This window comes from Pinus tabuliformis, chromosome 3_1, assembly GCF_031772625.1.
Source record: "Pinus tabuliformis cultivar Carrire ecotype Pingquan chromosome 3_1, CPIR1, whole genome shotgun sequence".
NCBI lineage: Eukaryota > Viridiplantae > Streptophyta > Pinopsida > Pinales > Pinaceae > Pinus > Pinus tabuliformis.
This window is the reverse complement of record NC_142301.1, coordinates 210687458-210714283: the sequence shown is the minus strand read 5'-3', so window position 1 is coordinate 210714283 and position 26826 is coordinate 210687458. Positions and strand designations below refer to the sequence as shown.

At 38.9% G+C, this 26826-nt stretch overlaps 1 protein-coding gene across 1 annotated transcript in view; it reads left to right on the top strand.

Annotated features, from left to right (window-relative positions):
- The window catches only part of LOC149186531 (uncharacterized), a 311171-nt gene that overhangs the window by 76998 nt on the left and 207347 nt on the right, over positions 1-26826 (top strand). The gene's annotated exons all lie outside the window — the stretch shown is intronic.

Genomic DNA, 26826 nt, shown 5'->3' with positions numbered 1-26826 from the left:
CAGTTACCTTCTCCCTATTGCTATTGGTTTATGATGTATCTTTACCTACCAATAGACAGGGATATCAAATCACTTCTTCTTGCTGATCAGGCAAGAGAATGACCCTTAAGCTTATTTGGGTTCAGCCAAGCCACAACTAAAATTTTTCCTCTTTGAGGAGAGGGCTTAAAAGAATGTATAATTTACTCTAAATGAAAGCTTATTCTATGATGCAAGCAAAAGAAACTAATCTAAATCCTATCTTAATTAGGCAGATATAAATCTAACCCAACTAAGAGCAAGATAATTAAAGTATTGGGATTTAAATATGTCTTGTTTATAATGAATATCAAGTTAATGAAGTAGTTCAATTAACTTAATATTATGGTTACCAAAACACATCCTATTGAGACCTCTTAACTGAAATAATAAACCAACAACATTCAAGAAGTAGTTCACAAAAATGATATTAATTATCAAATCAGTAAATTTAATAATTGAATAATGACATGTGGAAATAGTTCACAACACATTACCATTCAACAAATCAGTTTCATAAGACAGATTTCTGAGTAAGTAGTTACTCAAAAATGAGAAATTAATCCATAAAAACAAAGATACATAATAACAAGATTGAGACAAATTACCCATATTGACAATAGTGCACAAACATGAATAAAATGACACATTCCTGTCACCATAAAATTAAAACTGATATTTGAAACAGTAGTATTAGAAATACCAATTTATTGCATCCATTTCTCTGTCCTTGGTCTCCAACAGCCCTTTACATTGCTTGAACTTCTACTTTCAAAGCTAAAGCCACAATAGTGCAAACTTTGTCCTTCATGCATAATTCAAGATACAAAGGGAAAATCCTCAATAATCCCCAGATCTGAGATTTTCTCTCCTCTCTCCTACAACTCTAAATTCCTATTACAGTAGTGCTTTCAGAAGTCTAAAATTGCAGAGGAGAGCAGCCCCTTATTACATTCTGCAATCTATTATTTATACTATTTGCAAGGGAATTTTGGAGAGGAGAGTTTGTTGAAGAGAAATCTGCCAAATCCAATTTTATTTGCTCAAAACTTCTAATCTTCAATTGCTGGAGCATTCTTATTGACTTAGATCTTTTTCTCCATATTTCTTCCACTGTTTTCCTGCAAAAAGAACTTAAAATAAATTAAAATGCAACAATAAAATCAAAATGTCATTGCTGGCAATTAAATCAAATCCAATCAAATTCTATTTAAATAAATAATTGAAAATAAAATATAAGTTCTCTATTGATGTTTGGGGTGGTTTAATTGGCCAAAGATATTATTAACCAATGGATCTGCAATTAGAAGAGGCTTTGGACAAATAAAAATGAAGAAAATAACTCAGAAAATTGATTTCGTTTTCAAAATTCGGAGCTTGATCTTTTGCCTGATTTTTGACCCAATAAATGATTGAATCTGTTAGTGAAACCTCCTCAAAAATGTTCTCCTTGATTTTCTCTTTCCAATGAGTCGTCCTGAGCCTCATTCGGCCAAGTATAACTCAATTTATGAGCCTCCAAAGTTGATGGGTCAAATCTGGCATGAATCTGGAAATTCTGTTGCTGGGCTAAAAATATTGTAATTAAAAACTAATCCTAAATTAGTCTCTAATTAATTCTAATTTAATTGCTAATTATAAACTAAACTAATTATTAATAAACTATTTATTAATTAATATCTAACTAACTATTATAATTAACTAATTACAAACTATATAATATTAATCTAAATAATAATTAAAATTTAATTTATTTAAATTAATTATATTAATTTAAAATTAATTATTTAAACTAATAAAAAAAAATTAAACTACCCTCCACTTATTCGTTCCATTCCTTTCTTTATTCACTCACTCATCGTAAGAGTGAGTTGAAACCTTAAAACAAAGTTTATAAAAGAACTTTGCTTAAATGACTTAAGCCATTTCGGCGATCGGGGACATGAGTGTATCGGCGATCATAAACTTGTGACATATGTAAAATCCCCGATCCGATATCGGCATCGGGGTAAGGTGTGGTATCGGGGCTTTTAAAATATGTTCAATAAAATTTCCGATCCGATTAAAAACCCCGACGCGATCAACACAATTTTATTATATGTTTTTTTTGTTTTAAATTTTAATTTAATTAAATTAATTATATTTAATATATTAATTAATTTAAAATTTAATTTTAAACATAAATTTTATTTTGGTTTTATTTTTATGAATTTAGGTTTCTAAACTACAGCCACTTTAATGAAAATAAAAATAAAACTACAACCACTTAAATGTTTGGGTTTTCGAGATTAGGATTTGATTTGGAAATTAGAGTGAATTTTCTTAAAATCTCGATAATTAATGATTTGGCTGCATAATTAAAAATGGAAAAATGTTAGTAAAGACTCGCTATGGGTTAATATTTAAAATGAATGCGTTATTGAACTAATTTATTTACAAAATGCAATATTGTACATTTTATGCATTTTTAACCCAGGCTAGATAAATGATGAGACTTCAAAGGAGTGCCATTTTCAAACCAATTGACCAAATGAGGCGAAACAAGCGTCAATGGGAAGTTTATAAAAAATCGATTCTAACAAAGCAATCAAAACAAGAATCCAAAGAAAACGAAAAATTAACAAAAGCGTAGGGCAATCAACTAAATAAAAATCCAAAAAGGTGTTTAGCCAAAAAATTTATAGAAAGGGTCCCCATTATTTGAAGTGAACAAGTCAAAAATGGGGGGGTTGTGTTTTTACCACAACAAGACCTTGTAACATTACAAAGTACAATGCTTATCACAAGCAATCCAGTACCAGCTCCACCTGTTACACACAATACAGCTAAGATCTTATCTCCAAATCTGTTCCACTGCTTGCCTGCCTTCACTGCTCAATACCTGCTCAAGAATGAATGAGAATGGTCTACCAAACTCGTATTTCACCTCCAAAGAATCACTCACAATGTGTAAGACGTGAGCAGAAGCTACAAACTGGGCAAATACATGAGCAAACTCATTGGCATACTCAATCCCTTGATTGTGCAAGATCCGATGCACAACTATAGTCACAACTGATAGCAATCTGATTCTCTAACACCTGTCCCTGCTGAACTGAACATGCACTGACATGCAACTGAGTTAACTGATGTATTCTATAGTTGTATTATGAGTTAATAATTAGTTTAACAACTCAACATTAGTCTATTTGCAGTTAGACTAACTACAGCTAGTTTAACCAAGCCAAACTGATCATGTCAACTTCATCAACTCCACAATCAACTCCACCAAACTCAACTGATTGAGTTCTAACTGAAGTCATGCATGCAACAACTCAACTGACTCATAAGAAAAGCGTACTTCCTTCTGACAGCTGCATGGGCCACATCTGTAGCTCAAACTGAAGTGCTCCAAGAGAATAAGATCAAGTTTATAGTCCAAATATTATTATGAGACAATAATATTTGATTTTTCTATTTTTGACAGTCAGTCTAAAAATAGACTTTGATCACCCACACTTTGGTCACCCACATTGTGATCACTCACACTGTGATCATCCACACTGTGATCAAAAATAGAACTTGCGCCGTAATTTGCCTGTGGGCCCACTTAGTGAAGGCGACTCTTTTCACTAAACTCCATCATCTTGTTGCAATCTCAACAAGAAGTATCCATGATAAGTAAACCCAATACTCAATTACCAAATGACAAGACATACCTTTAGATTTGGGAGGCCCACCTTTAAACATACGTTCAATACAAGTGCGTGAGGAGCCACATGTCTAGCTCAGGTGGCAAAGAAATGGCACAACGAGCTAGTAGGAGGCTGCAAGGGGTTGTTGGTTGTTTGTTGAGGCTCATCATGGAGAAAAATATCTCCTAGGGATATCACCCACGAAGTGGTGGGTAACATCTACCTCCAATTGGGATGTGATCTCTTGAAGAAGTAGTCGAGGTTGCTCAAATGGGAGGACACGAGAACTCCAACAATCCCTTGGTCACCGTAGACCTATTATCTTCACATGTCAAAGATCAAAGACATGGGGCAACATGTTTTTCACGGTGTCTTATGATCACCCATACTTAATGTTAGCCGATAAACCAACATGAAATAAAATATGTGATTTTTTATTTATTTTTATGTAATATTCCTAACCCAGAATATTCCTCAAACCCCAGCAAAACTCTAACCAAATATGTGCAAATGATATAATAACCTAGAAGTGATAAAATAATAGTGGAACAACATATAATAACGTAAACTGGAAATATAAGCAGATACACAAGAAATGCAGCGAGAAATGCTAAGCCATTTTATTATACTGAGCAATAAAATGAGTAAAAGAGGTGATTAGACAAATGGCACCTCGACTTGCACAAGGCAAGTGAAGAAATACTCTCAAAATGACAAAAATGGCCTCTCTGCGTGGATGCTGCTGCTGAAGCTAGAAAACAAATGATGATTTGGGGCTACTCCCCTCCTCGGAAAAAGCTGAAACTCTAGATTCGGGCTCTACTCAAGAAACCCAAGAAGCTTTCCTGAAATGGCCGACCCCTGAAAAACACCATCTTGGGGTTTTGCGCAGTTCCTCAATGCCCTGCGCTGCCACTGAAGAAAACCCCACTAAACTCTGCCTGAAACACTGCTTGAAACCTTACCAAAAATCCTCCAATGAGACAAGAGCTAGACCCCTGCTCAACCTCCCAGCATAAATTCACCTGCAAACCCCAATCCACCACTACAACAAAAAAGAACTGCGTCCCTCTCCAAGTGTTGCGCAGTCCTCCAAAATGCCGATGAAACTGCTACTAAAATGCTAATAAAACTATTGTTAAAATACCGATGGAAATACCTTGCCCGAGCAGGCACTCGAAGTCCACCGGGGCTAAGGGTGAGATCTCCGAACGGAGACACTCAATGCACTAAACAGTGCTGCAAACTAGCTAAACAGCCAACGTGCTCAGAATTCGAAACAACTAGCTCAAAATTCACATAAATTAATGATCCAAAATGAGGGGGCTCTTCTCTATTTTATTGCCTCTGCCTCTCACAATCCCTAGGCTCACCTCCTCCTGCGTGATTCCCCTCTTGCCATGTGTTCTTCCATCCTGCACAATCCCTCCATGTGTCTGCGTGGGCCCCATTTCTACGTCCCCCTTTGGCCCCCTTGGCTCCTCCTTAAGTCACAATGTTGTGCTACTAGGAAGTGACTTTTTATTCTTAAAGTGAGTTATGTCCCCCGTCCTCACTTTTTATTTATAAATAACTATAGAAGGAAAAAATTGGGCAAAATCAAATATTCCAATTAGCCATGGCTAATTAGGAATATTACAGTCTCCCCCAGCAAAATATTACTTGTCCTCAAGCAACTGAAGTGATGGATGCTGCAAGATCTTCTCACTCTCCCAAGTGGCATCCTCATCCGGTAAATTCTTCCACCTCACCAAGAATTCTCGGACCGTCCTGCTCCATAGTTGCCTCTCCCTGGTATCAATGATAGCCTTCGGCTACAACACCAAATGCCCCTCGTCATCCATGGGTGGTAGCTCATCTGTCACTATCACCTACTGCCCCAATGCCTTTTTTAGGCATGATACATGGAAAACATTATGAATCTTGCTACCTTGGGGCAGCTCCAACTCATATGCAACCTGTCCAACCCTACGTATCACCCTGTACAACCCATAAAAGCAGGGCTTAAGCTTCTCAGCCCCCTTCTGCTTTAGTGACGATTGTCAGTATGGCTGTAACTGTAGGTAGACCATGTCCCCTACCTCGAACTGTCTCTCCACCCGACCCCTGTCGGCATACAGCTTCTGTTGGTTCTGTGTTGTAGCCATGTTATCCTTGAGAGCTCGGAGAATATCCTGACTCTCTTGGATCCATATCTTGGCTCTGGGAGCCTTGCTATCACCAAACATCACATCAGCAAAAGATAAAGGATGATACCCATATAAAGCATAGAATGGTGACATACCAATGGACATGTGATGTGAAGTATTGTAGCAGTACTCCCCTAGATGCAGCCACCTCAACCATGCTCGCTGCTGCCCACTGACATAGTTACGCAAGTAGCCCTCTAGCCACTTGTTAACTATCTCTATTTGCCCATCCGTCTGTGGGTGGTAACTGGTACTCGGTGTCAACTCTGTCCCCACCAACCGGAAAAGCTCCTGCCAAAACCCGCCCATGAAACAGCTATCCTTATCACTGACGATGGTCTTAGGAAGACCATGTAGCTTGAAGATCTCTCTAAAGAACAGCTCGGCCACCTGTGCTATTGTATAGTGTGCGGATATGGCAAAAAAGTGTGCATACTTTGTCAGTCGGTCAACGATGAAAAAGATGCAATCCTTGCCCTATACCATGGGAAACCCTGTGATGAAGTCCATCAAAATACTCTCCCATTTCCCCGCTAGAATGGGAAGAGGCTGCAACGATCCTGCGGGATGGTTCATCTCTCCCTTGTTCCTCTGGCAAACATCGCACTCCGGGATGTGCCGGAGTACGTCCTCCTTGAGGCCCTTCCATGAGAACCTCTCCCTAATGGCCCTGTAGGTTTTGGTAAACCCCTGATGTCCTACCAACGGTGAGTCATGTGATGCCTGGAGTATCTTCTTCTTGAGCTAAGACCCCTCAGTCAAGAAGATCCGGTCCCTGTAATAGATGATCTCATCGACCACCCTGTACCTATCATCTGCCACCTGCCCATCCAGAACCTCACATGCAAACCTGTCCTTGGAGTACTCTACTAAGAGTCGAGCCCTCCAGTCCGTATCCAAGCTCATAAGAGACAACGTGGTTGGTCTATGTGAAAAGGAATCTGCTACCACGTTGTTCTTATCCTTGACATATTCAATGTCAAATTCATATGCTTGGATCTTGTTGATCCACTTCTATTGCCTCTCCTGTAGCTGCTTCTGCTCCAAAAAGAACTTGAGGCTGTTGTGATCAGTCCTCACCCTAAACCTGTTACCCACCAAATACTATCGGTACTTAGCCAATGCATGCATGATGGCTAGCATCTCCTTGTCGTATATAGAATACAACCTCTCGTGCTGAAGGAGCTTCCGGCTCTCAAAGGCTATAGGGTGACCTCCCTGCATCAACACTGCACCGATCCCCTCTCCCGACGCATCACATTCCAAAACAAAAGGCTGCGTAAAATCTGGCAATGCAAGCACTCGGCAGCTGCTCATAACCTCCTTGAGCCTGTCAAAGGCTCACTGTGCTGTATCTGACCAACTGAAAGCCCCCTTCCTCGTCAAATCTGTAAGGGGTGCCGCAAGCTATGAGAAACCTTTGACGAACTTCCGATAGTAAGTACAAATGCTAATGAATCCTCGAAGTTCCGTCACATTTCTTAGCTCCGGCCATTCTCTGATGGCCCTGATCTTCTCCCCATGGACTCTCACTCCGTCCACTCCTATGATGTGTCCCAGATACAACATCTTCGTCAACCCAAGCTCACACTTGGAGAGTTTGGCATAGAACTGCTGCTCTTATAAGATATGCAATACCGTCTCAATGTGTCGGAGATGCTCCTCCCAAGTCTTGTTGTAAATGAGAATGTCATCAAAGAATACCAACACAAACTTCCTCAGGTGACTACGGAAGATGTGGTTCATGCAAGACTGAAATGTAGCGGGGGCGTTGGTTAGCCCAAAAGGCATCACCAAGAACTCAAAGTGCCCATAGTGACACCTGAAGGCGGTCTTGGGAATATCCTGTTCCCTCACACAAATCTGATGGTACCCAGATCTCAAATCAATCTTTGAGAAGAAACGTGCTCCCCTCAACTCGTCCATCAACTCATCGATCCTGGGTATGGGGTACCTATTCTTCAAGGTCTTCTTGTTCAGGGCCTTGTAGTCAATGCACATTCTTAATGTACCATCCTTCTTCTTCACCAACACCACAGAAGAAGCAAAAGGACTCGTGCTTAGTCGAATGTGCCCAAGAGCCAGCAACTCTTGGATAGCCCGCTCAATCTCGTCCCGATAGGCCTTGGGGTGCCTATAGGGGTGGTGATCACTGCCTGGATGCCCTGCTCAAGCTCGATAGTGTGCTCAAACCCCCAATCCAATGGTTGGCCTGGTGGAATCTCTCCAAACACTATGGCATACCGATCAAGGATGGACTGGATCTCTGGATGTACCGTTTGCCCTCTAGTCCCTGCCTTTGATGCACGCAGCTCCACTTCCCACTCTATGTCTCCCTTCCGGAAGACTACCTCCATCCGATGAGCTGACACAGTCTGAGGCGGATATGTGTGTTGTCCCCGTATCTTCTCATGCCTCCCTGTCTTCTCATCATCCCACTCCATCTCTAGGGTCTTCCAATCCGTCGTGACCTTCCCTAGAGTAATAAGCCACTGAACACCCACTATCATATTGGTGTCCGGAATATCGACCACGAAAAGTGGTCAGTCAATGTGTAGGTGCCCATCGTTACTGAAAGCTCTGGAACATAACGAGCACACGTCATGGTCTAATCTCCTGGGACCAATACTTAAAACCCATCGAAGTTCTATGTCTAAATACCTCTCCGCTCAACCATCTGTGCATCGATGAATTTGTAACTGACACGCGCTGGCCACGTATTGTCCCTCGTACGCGTAGCATCAGATACTTGGGAACTCCTCGCAACGCTGCAAGGGCCCCTCCGGTGGGTGCAAAAGATGCACCACCTGCTGCTGGTAGTGGAGGTGGCAAAGGCCCCTGTATGGCATGGCTATCTCTGACCTCCACTTCCTTCTCGTCATCCTCTTCTCCACTACTCTCGGTGAAGACCTTAATAAAATGTGCTTTGCAAGCAGCACATCTATGTCGTGGTGCCCATGGCTCCTGACAGGTGAAGCACAACCGCTTCTTCTTCAGCTCCCTCTTGGCATCATCGTCAAGCTGTACTCGTCTTAGATTCCCCTTTGGAGGAGGAATCCTTACATCCTTCCCCTTAGACTGAAAAGTCTGTCTCTGGGGATAAGGTGTCCAGGTCTTGGGTAAGACATCCTGTAAGTCCCGGGTCCTGCTGATAGCATCCTGGAATGTGGCTGGTTTAGTGGATCGGACTAAACCATGAAGTGGCTGTGCTAAGCCCTCAACATACATATAGACCCTCCGTGTCGTGGATAGGTCTGGCACCATCACGGAGACCCTCAAGAAATCTGCAATGTAGGTCTCTGGGCTCCTTGTCTATTTGAGCCTTGTCAGCTCAATGAAATGTTTCTCTGGATCCCTCCGATCAAATCGCTCAATCAGTCTCCTGGTAAACTCGGCATATGTCATCACTGTGGAGTGCCCCAGTGTAACCATCCCATGAAACCACTAATCCTGGGCCTTGCCATCCAAATGTAATGTTGCCACCTTGATGGCCTCTGCCTCCGATATCTGGTTAAGCTGGAAATAAATTTCCAGCTTCTCCACCCAAGACTTTGCCAAACTGTTTGATGAGCCATCAAATGTAGGCAAGTGGAATCTACTCACTGCACAGTGGGTTTCACCATCATGATAATGCCGGTACCCTCTGTGGTGGTCGCGGGGTCTGCTATCCCATTGGAGCTTAACAAAATCTCTGAATGAGAGGGCTTCCCTGAACTCCTGCCCATAGGCTTGGTACTCTGCAAAACAATTGCCCATCTATCTAGGCTCTGCCTCCTGTTGGGCTATGACCCCCTTGTCTGCTCCTAAGAAAGTGGGCATGGTAGAGCGTGTAGGGGCATGTGAGGCCACCTGCTGCGCAGTATCACGCTACTTTGGCAAGTGATGGGATGTGCCTAATCCCTCACCAATCTGGAAAACTTGTGGGCTCTCACGCTGTCTAGCCTCGACTGCCGTGAATCTCTGCCCCATCACCTCAATCTGCCTTGATAGATCCTGCACAGATTTGAAGAGCATGTCCACAAACCTCTTCCTGTCCTCATCTGCCATCTGCTCTGCATCCACTACTGGCTCTCTCTGTTCTGCGTCTACCACAGGTTCCTCCTATTCTGCATCCGCCACAGGAACACAGTCTCCCTCTCCGTAGGTATTCTCTAACCTACGTTCAGTGTCTCTATATCTCCTACCTCTATAATAAATGTAGGTTTTTTCCCCCGGTGTCATAGATTGCTAGTTCCACAGGCTGAGCCAGATCTATGCTCTGATACCACTGTAATATTCCTAACCCAGAATATTCCTCAAACCCCAGCAAAACTCTAACCAAATATGTGCAAATGATATAATAACCCAGAAGTGATAAAATAATAGTGGAACAACATATAATAACGTAAACCGGAAATATAAGCAAATACACAAGAAATGCAGCGAGAAATGCTAAGCCATTTTATTATACTGAGAAATAAAATGAGTACAAAAGGTGATTAGATATATGGCACCTCAACTTGCACAAGGCAAGTGAAGAAATACGCTCAGAATGACAAAAATGGCCTCTCTACGTGGATGTTGCTGTTGTGCTGCTGCTGAAGCTAGAAAACAAATGATGATTTGGGGTTGATCCCCTCCTCGGAAAAAGCTGAAACTCTGGAATCGGGCTCTACTCAAGAAACCCAGAAGCTTTCCTAGAATGGTCGACCCCCGAAAAACACCCTCTTGTGGTTCTACGCAGTTCCTCAATGCCCTACACTTCCACTGAAGAAAACCCCACTAAACTCTACCTGAAACCTTGCCAAAAATCCTCCAATGAGACAAGAGTTGGACCCCTTCTCAATCTCCCAGCATAAATTCACTTGCAAACCCCAATCCAGCACTACAACCAAAAAGAACTGCGTCCCTCTCCAAGTGTTGCGCAGTCCTCCAAAATGTCGATGAAACTGCTACTGAAATGCTAATAAAACTACTGCTGAAATACCTATGGAAATACCTTGCCCTAGCAGGCACTCGAAGTCCCCGGGGCTAAGGGTGAGATCTCCGAATGGAGACATTCAATGCACTAAATAGTGTCATAGACTAGCTAAACAGCCAGCGTGCTCAAAAGTCGAAATGACTAGCTCAAAATGCACATAACTAAATGATCCAAAATGAGGGGGCTCTTCTCTATTTTATTGCCTCTGCCTCTCACAATCCCTAGGCTCACCTCCTCCTGCGTGATTCCCCTCTTGCATGTGTTCTTCCCTCCTGTGCAGTCCCTCCATGTGTCTGTGTGGGCCCCATTTCTGCGTCCCCCTTTGGCCCCCTTGGCTCCTCCTTAAGTCACAACCTTGTGCTACTAGGAAGTGACTTTTTATTCTTAAAGTGAGTTATGTCCCCTGTCCTCACTTTTTATTTATAAATAACTATAGAAGGCAAAAATTGGGCAAAATCGAATATTCCAATTAGCCATGGCTAATTAGGAATATTACATTTTATTTTTTATCTAAATGCAATCTAATCTATTATGAGAAACATCATATGCAGTTACTTCTAATGCAAAATTGAGCATGCAATGTATCCTACCCTAACATGCATATGATGAAGTTTCTATTAAGTGTAATCATAAAGCCAATGTAGCCAACATGTCAACAAGTCAATATAAATATGCCTACTTGTATGATTACTCATGCAACAAACCCCAAAGTGAATGCAAACCCAAACACATGGAGGATGCTGCGGGCGGGAGGTGGGAAAATATGATTCCCACACATGGATGATTGTGTGAGAAGAGGTAAGAAGAGGATGTAATCTAGGCCATGAAATCTTCTCTTGCAACTGTAATATTCCTAATTAGCCATGGCTAATTGGAATATTCGATTTTTGCTCAATTTTTCCTTCTATATTTATTTAAATAAAAAGGTGAGGAAAGGGGGACATAACTCACTTTTTGAATAAAGTCACTCCCTAGTAGCACAATGTTGTAACTTAAAGGGGAGCCAAGGGAGCCAAAGGACCACGTAGAGAAGGGAGCCCACGTAGACACTTGGAGGGACTACGCAGATGGAGAGGAGCACGTGGCAAGAGAGAGGCTACGTTGGAGTAGGTGGGCCTTGGAGTTTTGAGAGAGGCCAATGCTATAAAGGAGAGAGGATCCTCCTCATTTTGGCATTCGATTATGTTGCATCAAGCTAGTCACTTCGACTTAGAGCACGCTGGCTGTTTAACCTGTTTGCAACATTGTTTAGTGCATCGAGTGTCTCTGTTCGGAGATCTCACCCTTAGCCCTGGGGGACTTTGAGTGCCTGCTCGGGCAAGGTAGTTTCGTCAGTCTTTTGCAGGAGGATCGATCTTTGGAGTTGAGGAGGAACTGAGCATTTTGATGACTGCGCAGTCTTGAGAGGGGAGGATACAGTCTCTTTTGGTAGGAGTTCCGGATTGGGTTTTTGTGGAGGATTTGAGCTGGGTGATTGAGTAAGGGATCAGGCCTTGCATATTGGAGGATTTTGGCAGAGTTTTGGGCAGATTTTTGGAGGGCTCTATTCCTTGGCAGCGCAGAGCCTTGAGGGATAGTGTAGATCCTCAAAGGGGTGATTTTCAGGGGTCGGCTATTTTAGAAAATCTTTCTGGGTTTTTCTGGGTTTATTGAGCAAAGGCTGATTCCAAAGTTTCAGTATTTTTTTAGGAGGGGAACAGCCCCAAATTCTCACTTGATTCCATGTAGTAGAAGCAGCACAGTTGTTCTTCGGCAGCTTGGACGCAGTCCAGAGAGAGGCCATTTCTTTACCATTCTGGGTGTAATTCTTTACTTGCCTTGTGCAAGTTGAGGTGCTATCTTTCTGATCACCTCCTGTACTCTTTCCATTCCTCAGTATAATAAAATGGCTTAGCATTTCTCTCTACATTTCTTGAGTATTTGCTTATATTCCATGTATGCATTATTGTATGTTGCACTACTGTTATTTTTATCTTTTGAGAGTCCATCTCTGGTTGGAGTTTGCTTGTGTTTGAGGAATATGTCTTAAAGGGGATATTACAGTGGTATCAGAGCATAGATCTGGCTCAGCCTGTGGAGCTAGCAGTCTATGACATCGAGGGAGAAGCCCTACATCTATTAAAAGCAGGCTACTCAAGCAAAGATGGATGGATACCTATCTCTCTATCGACCAAGCTTATGCTTGGAAGTAAATTTTATGTATGCAAAACTAAATTATATGCAAAATGCACCAGATGATGAGAAGATGAGATGAAGTTAGATTCAAGGATGAAAATATGCTTATGTCACAGAAACTTCCAATACCTAAATGAAATGTTCACTCTATTAAATGAAGACTCAAAATTAAACCCCTGAAGATATTACAATTAGAACTCAAGTTTATTTCAAAGCTTTCTGATATAGTTACAGCTCAAAGAGAACAAAATATTCTTTGCAATTAATATAAACAAATGCTCAAAAAATACTCAGTTTATGAAACAAAGGATATGCATTTTATCACAATTCCATGACAGAGTAATTAATTTTCAGAAATTAATTTTTAGGACAGAAATAAGAAAAACTTTATGACAGCAACAATATGACAATGAAAACAGTAAGCTATCAATGATATCTTTATGCCAAAAATTTACTGAGATTTTTCCAAACTTGCCCACATGAATTATCAAAAAATTTCAGCCTGTTATGATGTGATTTCTGGAATTATATCAGATCTAATATACTTATTACAACCAGCAATTAAAACATGAAATAAGCCTAATGATGAATTTCCAAGTCAAGAAATTAATTCCTTAATGTATTGGACAACTTAGGAACTGAATTTAGGCTAACCCACATGAAATTTTTCCACCGTTATATTTCAGACTTCAGAAACAGGATTATTCAAAGATAATAGTGACCCAAAATGTAGATCTAGGCCAAATTCTTGATACACATCAAACATAAATTACTTATTAATATATTTTGCAATTTTTCAAACCACTTAGATGTGTTTTTCACCACTATTAGAAATGTATATGACTGTTGTAGCAAACAGTGAGGAAAAAGATGGTTTAAAGATAAAATCCTTATGCCCTAGGCCTTGAAGATCACTCGCCCAAGTTGCTAAAAAAAATTCAATATCTGACGCACAAATTTTTAACAAATTCTCTGCAAAAACCCACCAATAATTAGCTTTAGAAAATCAAATATTCAAATCAGAAACGGAGCAAGGGAATCTAGGGCCAATGAGAGCTAGCACTAGGCCCAATAGAACTAGTGTTGGGCTAGGAGAAGGCAGATCTGGGCTTAGGAGCCCCAAAACTTGAAACCCTTGTTCTAAAAAAAATTATTTTGTTTCAGATCTTCAAATTTATTGCAAAATCTTTAATGGTTGGCTTTGTAAAAATATTTGGAATAAGATATTGCACTCCAGGGCCTAGATCTGTCTCAAAACCTCTAGGTTTGCTAGAAAAATCTCAGATCTAAAGATTTACTTGGCTGATTTCTCAGATCTATTCCTGCAAACAATTTTTGACCCCTGATCTTCCCTCCAGGGTCTAGATCTAACTCATATTTGAAGATTTACTTGGTTAATTTCTCAGATCTATTCCTGAAAACAATCTTTGAGCCCAGACCTTGCTCTCCAGGGTCTAGATCTAGCTCAGATTTGAAGATTTTCTTGGCTGATTTCTCAGATCTATTTCTAAACAAGTGAAAAGAGAAAAACTCGATACCCAATATGTAAAAAAATATAGAAAATCCCAAAAACCCAAGGAAAAAATTCAAAATTCAAAACTACACAAGTAAATAACATATATATACAAATAATTTACATATCTATACAAATAATTTACAGATCTATCAGATCTAAGGAGTATGAGTCCAACTCCGCTCCTAGATCTGATAATCTAAGGCTCTTAATAGCCATATCTATCAAAATTTCCACAAAATATTTAAAAGATTTTGAAAATTTATAGAGGTACTAGCCCAAAAACACCCTGCAGGAAAAAGATTATCGTTAGATAAATCCTGAGGCTTATATGAAGTAGGCTCTTCATAAAATGTGTTGAGAGTTGGCTGGTCCAACCGAGAACTATGCCCAAACGCTCAATGAGAACTTGAGAGATCTTCTGTAAACACTAGATCAACCATCAAATCAAGTAGAGAAATAGAACAACAATAAAATTCTGAAGAAATAGAGATACCTGCTACTTCAATCAAAATTAAAAATGTTACCCTAGATCCAACAAACTGAATAAGATACCTATATTCAGATTATTCTAAGAGAGCTATTGATTGATAGTTTTCACATAATATTAAGTAGAAATTAAAACAATGTTACCATAAATTCATGAAGAGGAACACTATAGCATGTTGAAACCCCAAAGACTTTTGCATTAATTCAAAAAAGTATACAAGAGAGCTTGAGAGCTTAGTACATGATCCAAAGATCGAATGAACTGGCTGACAAATGACCTCCTATTTAAATATAAATCCTGCAATGGCTAGTTCGAGTGATCCTTGTCAAAGCAATCTTGACCCTTGATGAGGATTAAAATTTCTTTTAGTCTCATCCGTTGAGATTTTAAATTATTGAGGAAATTCGATTTTTTCAATTAAATGCATTTTAATTAATTCAAAAATAAATTTTTTGAATTAATTTCCTCAAAATTTTGACTTTGACTTAACCCCAGGGACCAAAGGCTTAAAATTTAGAAAAATAATCAATTTACCTTATTCCCTCAACCTATTAAACTTTAATTTTTAAGGACCAACGAATTTTTCCTTTAGAGAATTTAAATTTACCTAGGACCTAGAATTAATCAAATTTCTGGCTTAGGATTTTAATTAATTTTGGCCAGAAAATTTAATTAATTAACCTATGAGAGGATAAATTATTTTTCCAACCCTTAGGACACTTTACATCATGATTTTCACATTTTTTACATCTCAAGGGGGGAAACCCATCTGAAAATGACCCTCACAGACTACCCAATTTTGTGACACAAATATAATCCAACAGACCAAGCAATTTGTAATAAAATACCCTAACCAAATGGTTAGGATTATTCCCAAATCACTTTTACATAGACTTGATCAAGAACACTAGGACTCCCCTAAGATCCAGTGACAAAATTCATTCCGGCTTTGGGGTAAGGCTGAAGGAAAACTCTGCCGACCATCCAAGAATGGATCAGCGAGACAAAAAACCTCCCAGAATGTAGATCATCACCAGAAAAGTAGGTTTACCTAGGTAATTACATACACAACACAGATCTGCTAAGGTTATTTACATTATACACACGTATAATGGGTTTACATTACAACATGATAATCAGGCTGATGATGATAGCTTAATGGCACAGACACATTGATCAGACGCTATCCCTTTTGCGAAAAAAGGGGCTGTACTACTATGGGTCGTTGACACGTAGTGGTCAACAGAACCCATAGCTGCTAACTTGTCCTGGGTCTCCTGAAGCTTCATGAGGAACGGATCTATGTGCTCCCCCTTCTGCATTTGCATAGTTCTCAGTTTCTACTCTAAGTACATCTTCCACTGCTCGGAAGATCCTTGATATAGCGTTGCCAAAGTATCCCACATCTCCTTAGTGTTCCCTCTGTTAGCGATGTGACAAACCACGTGATCCTTTTTTCCATCAAGGTTCATCCTCTTGGCCTTCGTCATTTATCCCTTGTACTTCTTCAATGGATCTACATCTATAGGCTCAGCCACCACACTATTGACATAGATCTTGAGAGAATGTTCATCTAGAAGGAATGACATCCTTGCCTTCCAGATGACACAGTTGGATGCTAAATCCAACCTGTCCTGATCTCTCAACCCACTGGCTACCATCTCTGCCACGAAAATGTCGAACTGTTCCTCTTTGTTGCTTAATGTTGTTGCTCATCCAATAATAAAACTGACTTCTTGGGAGGAAGTCTACTGAAGAAAATTTCCCTCACTGTGCTTCTCCTCTCTCTTCTGACTTCTTTCAGCCCAGAAATCTGCCTCTGAAAAAACTGCGTCCCACCAGATCTTCCTCATGCTGAGGCTCTGCGCTCCTCCCTTTGGCACGAAAATATTTTGATTTGGAAGCCATTCCTCTTTGTCGACTCATGCAGAGAGAGACTTTCCTTGAAAATTCAGCCCTCCTAGCTTGGACTGTGCAATCCCTCTAGGGATTCAAACTACTGACTCCTACACCTATTCGACCTCCTTCTCTGCTCAGCCATTAGGGGAATTTTGAGGTCTAAAATGGCCCTCCTAAGGAAATTATAAAATAATAGTGGAAATAATAAAATCAGATTATATTACATCATCAAATTTTAGAGGGAGAAAAGAAAAACAACCTTTTCAACTCGTATTTTCAACTTATCTCCCTATGGTTTTACTCAAATTTCGAGCGGGAACACTTGTTAGATGAAGAATTTGATTCCTCATCGAAGGAGTACCAATGTTGCATTCTTTCGATGGATCCTGCGACACGAAAAATGAAAAATACATGAAAAAATATGATTACAATTACCTTTTTAACTTATTTTTCATATTCTGTGTAATAAGGTCCATCGGAAGTATGCAACATGGGTACTCCTTGGATGAGGAATTAAATTTTTCATCCAATGAGTACTCCCGCTCAAAATTTGAGTAAAACCTTAGGGAGACAAGTTGAAAATACAAGTTGAAAAAGTAGTTTTATTATTTTATTATTTTTTAATCTTTTTACCTTTTTAACCCAAAAATGTTGAATCATCCCCCATGGTTGACATCATCATCTTGAATCCTATTAGTTTTCATAAAGTTTATTTTTGTTTTATGTTTTTCTTAAGAGGCACATTTTAGACCTCAAAAGTTATCTAATGGTTGGGTTCTCTCGCACTGTTCATATTTTCTCACCTGCACTACTCTGATACCATGTGAAAATTCCTAAACCTGGAATCCCTCTCTGCAACAACTGATAATATTTCTCCTACTTGTTAATTTACATGAACACGTTATTTGCAGTTTCCTAACGCAAATATCAAAATACATACACTGTAGCCTACATCATTTAAAATAATATTCCAAAACAAGAAAATGAACAATAGAAAGATACAACACAAATGACACAGTTATTTTTGGACAAATGTCCCCGGAAAAACCCAATGCTGAAAAACCGGTGCAGCTTTTATTATTAAGCAGAAGTTATTTCTGAATACAACCTCTGGATGCCTTGCTAGAATCCAGTACAGAGAATATCACTTGACAAAATAAATTAGTGAGATTACCTCACTCTACATTGTGAGTCCCAGCTGATCCGACAGCTGAACCAACGAGTCCCCAGCTACTTTTGTGTTGTCCCTACGGAGTCACTGTGTGAGCCTGCACTACATCACCTCTTTGCTGAATTGATTTTCTCTCAGGAACTAACTCCATCCCTCCCGGCTCAGAACGTCAAACCCTCCAGCAAATTTCAGACCTCTGCGTGGAAGGCTTTGTGCTGCTCCGTGTGAGCCCTTCCTGGCTTTGCGTCACCCTCTCTAAACATTGTGCTGCCTCCTATATGTGTCTCTCTGCCTCTCTGCTAAGTATTCTTGGCTTCGGAGAAGATACTCCAGCCAAAACACTCTCTGCCCCTCTCTACGTGATCACTACGAAATCACTACGTTTCTCTCTAGCTCAGCAATTTGATCTGACTGATCAACTCTGTGTGTGTTTTCCAAATGACCCTCAAGCCTCTTTAAATAATCTTCTCGTTGACATTCAACGACCCAGATTAGAATGTAATCAATGGCTAAGATCATTTCTGCTTGATCCTCGTCTTCTTCTAGAAGTTACACCCACAGTTAGATTAATACCCATTAACTATTTTAATTTCCTAAGTTTAGACTTAGGGACCCATTAAAAATAATTAATTATTTTATTAAAACTGTCTCCGGATGGAATTTCCCAAAACGCTTTCTGAGTTCTTTGGAATACGTGTGTCCAACCTCCCTTCACAATTTGAGACTTAGAGCACATCTGATGCTACCAAAAATCAACACTTCTATGGTTAATAATCTGTCCTGAAGATTGACCTCCCTGTCATGAATAAAATTGATTTCTTTCTTATGAAATTCTTTTATGGAGCTTAGCTCCTCAACATGTTCCTCTTCTATGGTATCCACCATGTTCTGAATTGGATCCTTCGATTATATTGAGAAACTTCCATTGCCTGTAACCTGTTTCCCATGGAAGTCATTCCTCTGGCGTGATCTACTATTAGTTTTGCTTAACTAGACTGCATGTCTTTAATCATTTGAGTTAATTCCTAGACAAGAAGCTTATCATTTTCCTTTTCATTGTCAAAATGATTAATCTACTTACTGGTCCCTGCCTTTGTACTATCGAAAATTCTTCTTGCGATGGCACAAGTGGATTCATTATGACAGTGATTACAATGTCTACAATATGGCACATTCTCTTAATCGCTAACATGGTGTAATTGATTCTCTTGCATCTTCTCTATGAGATTTTGCATATTAGCAAACTATTTATCCTCCTTAACTTGTATTCTTTTAATGATCTCTATTAATTCTTTAACATTGCATTCCTCTTCTGGAGGATCATGAGGATAACCTTGAGTGTTAGTACGATGAAAAGGGATGGACAAGTCATCCATGATGACTTAATAATGGATGTCAGAGAGAGAGATCCTTGTTCAAGAAAATCAAGAGATCCACAAGAAGCGAGCTTCTAGCAAAAATTCTTGCAAAAAATGAAAGAAGTGGAGTCGCCACTCGAACATGAATCTGTCTCCAAAATCCAGAAGACAAAAACCGAAAAGTTAGTCAGGGAAAAGCAGGTGGATATCAAGGAAGGCTTCTTGTTTGAGAAAAATGAATGCTTACTAGAATGTATTTTATTCTGAGAACAGGATTAAGCAAGCTACCAAGATTCTTTCTAATATAAGCCCTTGTGAATGGATGAAACAGTGGAGTGGCCACTCGAATAGGAAACTGACCCAAATGTCTAGGTGTCAAAGTGCAAATAGAGGAGTGAACAAGGTGATAAGGAGATTAGTGAATGTGGTGTCAAGAAGATGACAATGGATCAGAGGATTACGAAGATTAATAAGAATGTCGTCAAAACCAAGGTCCAATAAATTGGTCCTCGACAACGGCACCAAAAAATGTTGTGTCGCTTTGACGGGACAATGGATGAAGAAAAATGGAAAGATTGAAATATTAAGATATTGTCGTAAACCCTCGGAATGAAAAAATATATGCCCAGAAACGACGCCAAAAAATTTCGTCGCCCAGATTGTACAGGCACCACGACAACGCTCAGGATGGGGGTTGTCACTTTGGTCTCCACCCACCCCATTCTAGTTGTCTACCAACAACAGGCTATGAGGGGTAGTCCCTATGGAATGAGGTGAAGGAAAGCAAGTTGAGAATCAACTTACTTGGGAGACCCAGATGAGTGGCCTAGCCACTTGGTTGGAATCAAGCAAGATTATGATTAAATTAGATTTTCTATTATGAGACCAATGCCTTAATGGAGTCACAAATTCTTGCTTCTTATGAATTGAAACCAAATGACCAGATGGACACCCGCTGCTCGAATGATTGACTAACCTATGTGAGATGCTTATGCAAGAGATTATGAGTGACTGCTATCTTGGATTAAGATTGGTTAGATTACTTAATTACTTATGTGAGATTTATCTTAAGAGTACTTAACAATGTTATGATGCAATCTTAAACAATATAAGTTTTAAGAGATACACGTGTAAATTTCAAGTAACTAATTCACCAATTAACACAAGATGTTATGCCAAGTTATGAGATCAATGAGATTAGCCAATTTCAAATCTATACAAAATAGATCTAAAAGCCTAACCCAAGTTAGAAAAAATAAATTACAACTACAATTTACAATTTAATTTACAAAATATATATGGGTTTTTAAATGGATTTTGAGAAAATAAATTTTTGAATATTTTTTACTTGAAAGAATGACTAAAATGCTTAAGAAAAATTAATGATTCACTATAGCCCAAGCGAATATCAAATCCACCATATAAAAAAAACTAGAGATCCAAGCAATAGTGATTCTTGCCGAAGTTTGTGAACTTGGAGGCCAAGGACTGAAGTACTTGCAAACACTATGTATTTATCTCAAAAACTAATTTGTTAGATCACATAGGGAATCAAAACACCTAAGATTAGCCCAAAACTATCAATATTATGATTTTATCTCCATCTAATGAAAAAACAGATCTTACCAATATTCAGCACAACGTAGAGATGCCCGTAGTCAGCACATACCACAAATCAATGAGAAATGACACCTTGAATTGCACCCCAAAGTCCTTTATTATGTTAGAAAAATATTTCTTAGCAGGACAATAGTTTACACAATGTTTCAATAGCAATTCTAGTCAGAGATCAATATGACTAGAGACTCAAATGACTCTCTAATTTATAGATAAATCCTCCAAATGGAAAATTAGCAGCTAGTTTCTTTGATCATTGTCAAAATAATCTTGGCCATTGATAAATACTCCAAGATCTTTTAATCGTGGTTGTTGATTTCTTATTTTTGAGGAATTTTCGAATTTATCATTTAATTCTTTTTTAATTACCTCAAAATTAATTTTTTAGAGCTAATTTCCTCAAAAATTTGACTTTGACTTAACCACCAAGGTCCAAGGGTTCAAATTTTCTTGAAAAAAACAATATTTTTGTTGGTGGAGGACTTGTAAAAGTTGATTCTTTCAAGACCCACGAATTTTTTCATTTGGGGAAATTATTTTCCTAAACGATTTAATTTTGACTCTAATTAATTAATTTTTTGGCTCAGGATTTAATTTTATTTTGTCTGGAAAATTAATTAATTTACACATGAGGGGATTAATTATTTTTCCAACCCTCTAATACATATGATTTTTCTTTTACAAGACTCAAAGAGGGAATACACATTTGTCTTAGACTCTCAAGTCGCATAACCCATCTGCGACTCAATATGATCTAGTAAACCAAGTGATTTGCTATAAAATAATTTAGCCAATTAGCTTAACTTATTCCCAAACCACTTTTACATCAGACTCGACTAAAACACTAGAACTTACCTAATAATTTGACAATAAATTTCACCCTATCTTTGGGGGTTTAAGCTGGAGGTAAAAAACTCTTATGATTAGCCGTGTCGAAAAACACAGGTAATAAGTGAGGTTAAAAAACCTCCTAGGATGGAATTCGTCATCAAATTATAAGCTTACCTAGGTTGTTACATAGACTAGTGGTTTTACTAAGATCATTTACAATATATAACTTGCAAAATGGGATGACTATGACACATAGACTGCCCATATGTGATCCGATCCTTATTGAAAAAATTGGTACTTCCGCTTCCTTGGAACTTTGACAATTTGAGTGCAACAGAACCTAAAGTGAACAATAAGGGACCAGCCATAGTCTGACCAAGACACAAAGATACAACGAACGAGAACAACAATAGGCCTGGGATACCTAATACAAAACCTCACATGGGTTTTACAATGTTTTGACTTGTGACCTTGGGCTTACAATGATGTTTTGACCTATGACTTGAGGTTATATGTACCCTTTTTGACATGTTGAGTAATAGGGCTTTCATCTCATGTGTTTCAATCATAATAGGTTGCTATAACTTGAGAAACCTTGCTGAATTGACTGGTACCAACTTATATATGTGCCCCTCTTGAACAATTGAAAGAAAGGCCTTAAATAAAGTCACACTAGAGTAGGATCAAAGGATCACTACCAAGGTGAAGCACAAGAATAAGAATACAACTAAAAGAGGACAATCATTCAATTCAACCTGTGATTCATACCACGCTAAATTGATCAGTACCACCTCCTATATGTGTCCCTCCCGGACAATCAAAAGAAACGCCTCAAAGAAGGTCACACTAGAGTAGGAAGTCACACTAGAGTAGGAACAGAAGATAACCACCAAGGTAAAGCATGGGAACAAAAATACAACTAAAAGCAGCCAATCATTCAGTTCAACCTATGATTCATACTAATATGTTTTTTAAATATTAAATGAAAGAATTTGATTACAAATATGGTTAGTGTACCTTATGATAAACGAATCGCCTTCATTTGAAAAGTAAGCTAGATGTCACAAAGCACTAATCGGAGCATAGATGGATGGCATTTGAAGCTAGCTATACATGGATCACATAGGGCTATTGGCTAGAAATCTAAATAGAATGGGAGAAAAGTTTTCTGTTGGGGGTCACACTTGGGTGGGTAATACTAATCACATATCAGAAGATTTTGGAGGCCTATGATATCTACGAACATAAGAAGCTTTGTTAAGGTAAACTACATTCGTGTTTTGAGTAGGAATTTGAATCGATTTAGTTATCTCATCTAAAGGCCTAACTGCAGCCTTTCGTGGAACTCCTGCTAGTGTCAAAGTAATGTATCCTCTAGCCTGCTAGTCATTTCTAGAATTTCCATTAACACCACAAGTAGTTCATGCAAGTATTCACTTGAAACCATGCACAAACAAACATTATGCAAGCATAGAGGCAATGTTTTCTGGTGTAACTAAGAGAGGCAGATGTTAGGTCCCTATAATACTAGTGATTCCCCCATTACTATTGTCATTGTAGCCCTTATTGTTATTATTGTGCCGCTATTGTCCCCATATTATTATTGTTGTGCCCCTATTGTCCCCATATTGTTATTGTTATTTTGGCTTTGAATATATTGTGACCCCTTAGACTCCTAAATATAGAAAGGAGGTTTTGTCATTTGTATCATCCAAGAATTGTTCATTTGTGTAATGTAAAGGAGGTTTCCCCCTTCAACGAGGCTGATTTTGAAGTCATTGATCTATCTTTTTGTGAGTTGGTGTCATAACATTTGGTTTTCCATGTTTCATGATTAAATAAGGTTATAGGTGACAAGTCCCAGTTCAAACAATATTGCCAGAACTTGACGAGGAAAGAAAAATCATATTGGAACCTGAAGCAGTCACAGAAACAAGAACTTGACAACTACGAAATCGATCAATTTCGGAGTATCTCATCAAGTGGAAGAACTTACCCGCTGAAGATTCCACATGGGAGGATGAGAATTTTATACAGAAGCATCCAGAGCTACTCAAGCGTTGAGGACAACACTTTTTTGAAGGAGAGGGGCATGTTGGGTCCCTATAATACTAGTGATTCCCCCATTACTATTGTCATTGTAGCCCTTATTGTTATTATTGTGCCCCTATTGTCCCCATATTGTTATTATTTTGCCCCATAGAAGCTCACTATTGTTATTGTTGTGCCCTTATATTATTATTGTTATGTCAACTTTGATTATATTGTGATCCCTTAGACTCTTATATATAGAAAGGAGGTTTTGTCATTTGTATCATCCAAGAATTGTTCATTTGTGTAATGTAAAGGAGGTTGCCCACTCGAAGAGGCTGATTTTGAAGTCGTTGATCTATCTTTTATATCTTTTTGTGAGATGGTTTCATAATAGCAGATAACAAAAACAATCACATGTGAAGTGGAGAGGAGCATATGAGAAAGAAAATGTGGCTGGGAATTCTGCTAGTAGTATCCTTTTTGCAGTTCAAGTGGCATGTAACCTGGGCCAAAAATGTTGTTGTAACTCAACACTGGAACAAACACCAATGTCAAAGCATGGCAAGACTAAGGGAGACACCATACCTTTCATGCATAACATGCTAGCTTATTTCTCTAATCAATAAACGCTAGTCATTTATGTAGCTTTTGCATATGACATTAAACAAAATCAAGTGTGAGCTTTCCTTCAACCTATACCAGGTAACATGCATTCACAGTAACTATAAAATAATTGTTAATTTAAGCTCGGGCATATGCTATATATCCAGGCAGCCTACTAAGAAGCTACCATATAAAAAACAATTGGGTTTAAAGCATAGTTTACAACTGTAAACATAAGTATCTATGCATCTATTTTTCACATCAAATCACCATAAAATATGAACTTATCTTTCAATCTAGCATGCAACTATAACATATATCCATGAATGCCATACATGTCAACACTAGGTAACATACACATGTAACTCACTAACTATGCTAAGCATAACTGTATGTGAATAGCCTATTTATTGCATAGGTACAAGCCAAAAAATTGTGCATGCAATTAAACTCATCACTATTTCCGAGCACAAATGCATATAGCAATATTGTGCATGCATGTACCCTTTTGCAACAATTATGAGCATCAAAATATGTACACAAACAATGGCGTTTTGCAAATATATATTTCGAAGAAGCTATGTATGCAAGTTTTTGGGAGGCATATTCAAGCATAACCCATGTCTCTAGTCTTGAGCATCCTCACTACTTCTTGATGGATCTGGGCATGCATATATTTGTTAACCAAGGAAGCAAAAGTTGTGGATATATCTCAATATCTGGAAATCAATACTTTGAGTTACAAGCTTATGTATCAATCAAGAAAACTATACTACCTTTCACCTCAGGAATGTACATGTTTTAGATGTAATAACTGTTGGAATTTCGATGTCTCACTGTTAGAAACCCTTCATGTACTTTTCTAATTTATTTCTACCTACTTGTTCTGATTAATTAACAAGTTATTTACCATGTAAATATTGAAAATAAATACAAGTACATGCTCAACATATTACAGATCATCAACTGAAGGAAACAAAACGAGCACAAAAGTGACACCGTTGTTTTTGGACCAATGTCCCCGGAAAAACCCAATGCAAGAAAATCGGTGCCACTATCTGAGGGTTTTAATTATTAAGTAGTTTCAAAATACTATTGGAGTTTCTAAGTCTAATAGTTAGAAAGCCTCCATCTACTTTCTGATTTATTCCTTCCTACTTGTTCTAATTAATTAACATGTTATTTACCATGTAAATATTGAAAATAAACATAAGTACATGCTCAACACATTACAGATCATCAACTAAAGGAAACAGAAACAAGCACACAAATGACACTGTTATTTTTGGACTAATGTCCCCGGAAAAATCCAATGCGGGAAAACCGGTTCAGCTATCTGAGGGTTTGATTTATTAAGCAGTTTCAGAATATAATCTAGGTGCCAAATCCAGCTCACTCAACAAACAAAAATCTCAGCAATAGCACCTCTCCTTCGGAGACAGATGCTCCAGTTAAAACCCCAAATAAACACTCCGGCAGCTCCTCTGCTCCAATCTACACCACAAAAAACCCCAGCATTAGCCTCTAGGAACTGTGCCAGCCTCTTTTGCCCTCTGCATCAGCTTTCCCGACAATTCTGGTAGTTCCCAGTAGTCCCGGTAGTTCCCGGTAGTTCCGGTAGTTCCCAGTAGTTCCGGCTATTCCCGACAGTTCCGGCTTCTGCCCTCCACATCATCTTTCCCAACAGTTCTGACAGTTCCTGGTAGTTTCGGCTTCTGCCCTCTGCATCAGCTTTCCCAACAGTTCTAGTAGTTCCCGACAGTTCAGGTTGTTCCCAGTAGTTTCGGCTTCTGCTCTTTGCGTCAGCTTTCCCAGCTGCTACGCTGATCCTCCCGGCACTATCTCTGCCTCTCTACTTTTGTATTCACTGCCCCTCAGCTGCAACTCCAGATTACTCTCTCAACTTTCTCAGCAAACCCAGCCCAGAAATTCGAAATCTTGATCTCTTGGTGTGTTCTCCAAGTGACCCTCAAGCCTCCTCTTATACTTTTCTCGTTGACAGATCAACAGATGAGATTAAGTCCCTAAACAACGGCTAAGATTAGATCTGGCTTGATCCATGACTTTTGGACCATTCTAACATAGTTTTATATTAATTCACATTAATATTTTAATTTCCCTAAGTTTATACTTAGGGACTCCATTAAAAATATTAATTATTTTAATATCTCCCAAACTATTTAGAATCTGCCCAAACCCTTTCTAGAGATCTCATGTGCCTTAGCCTCTCCACCAAATTTTGTGGCTATGACACATCCGATTCTACCCCAAATCAACACTCCCTCTTAGCGAGG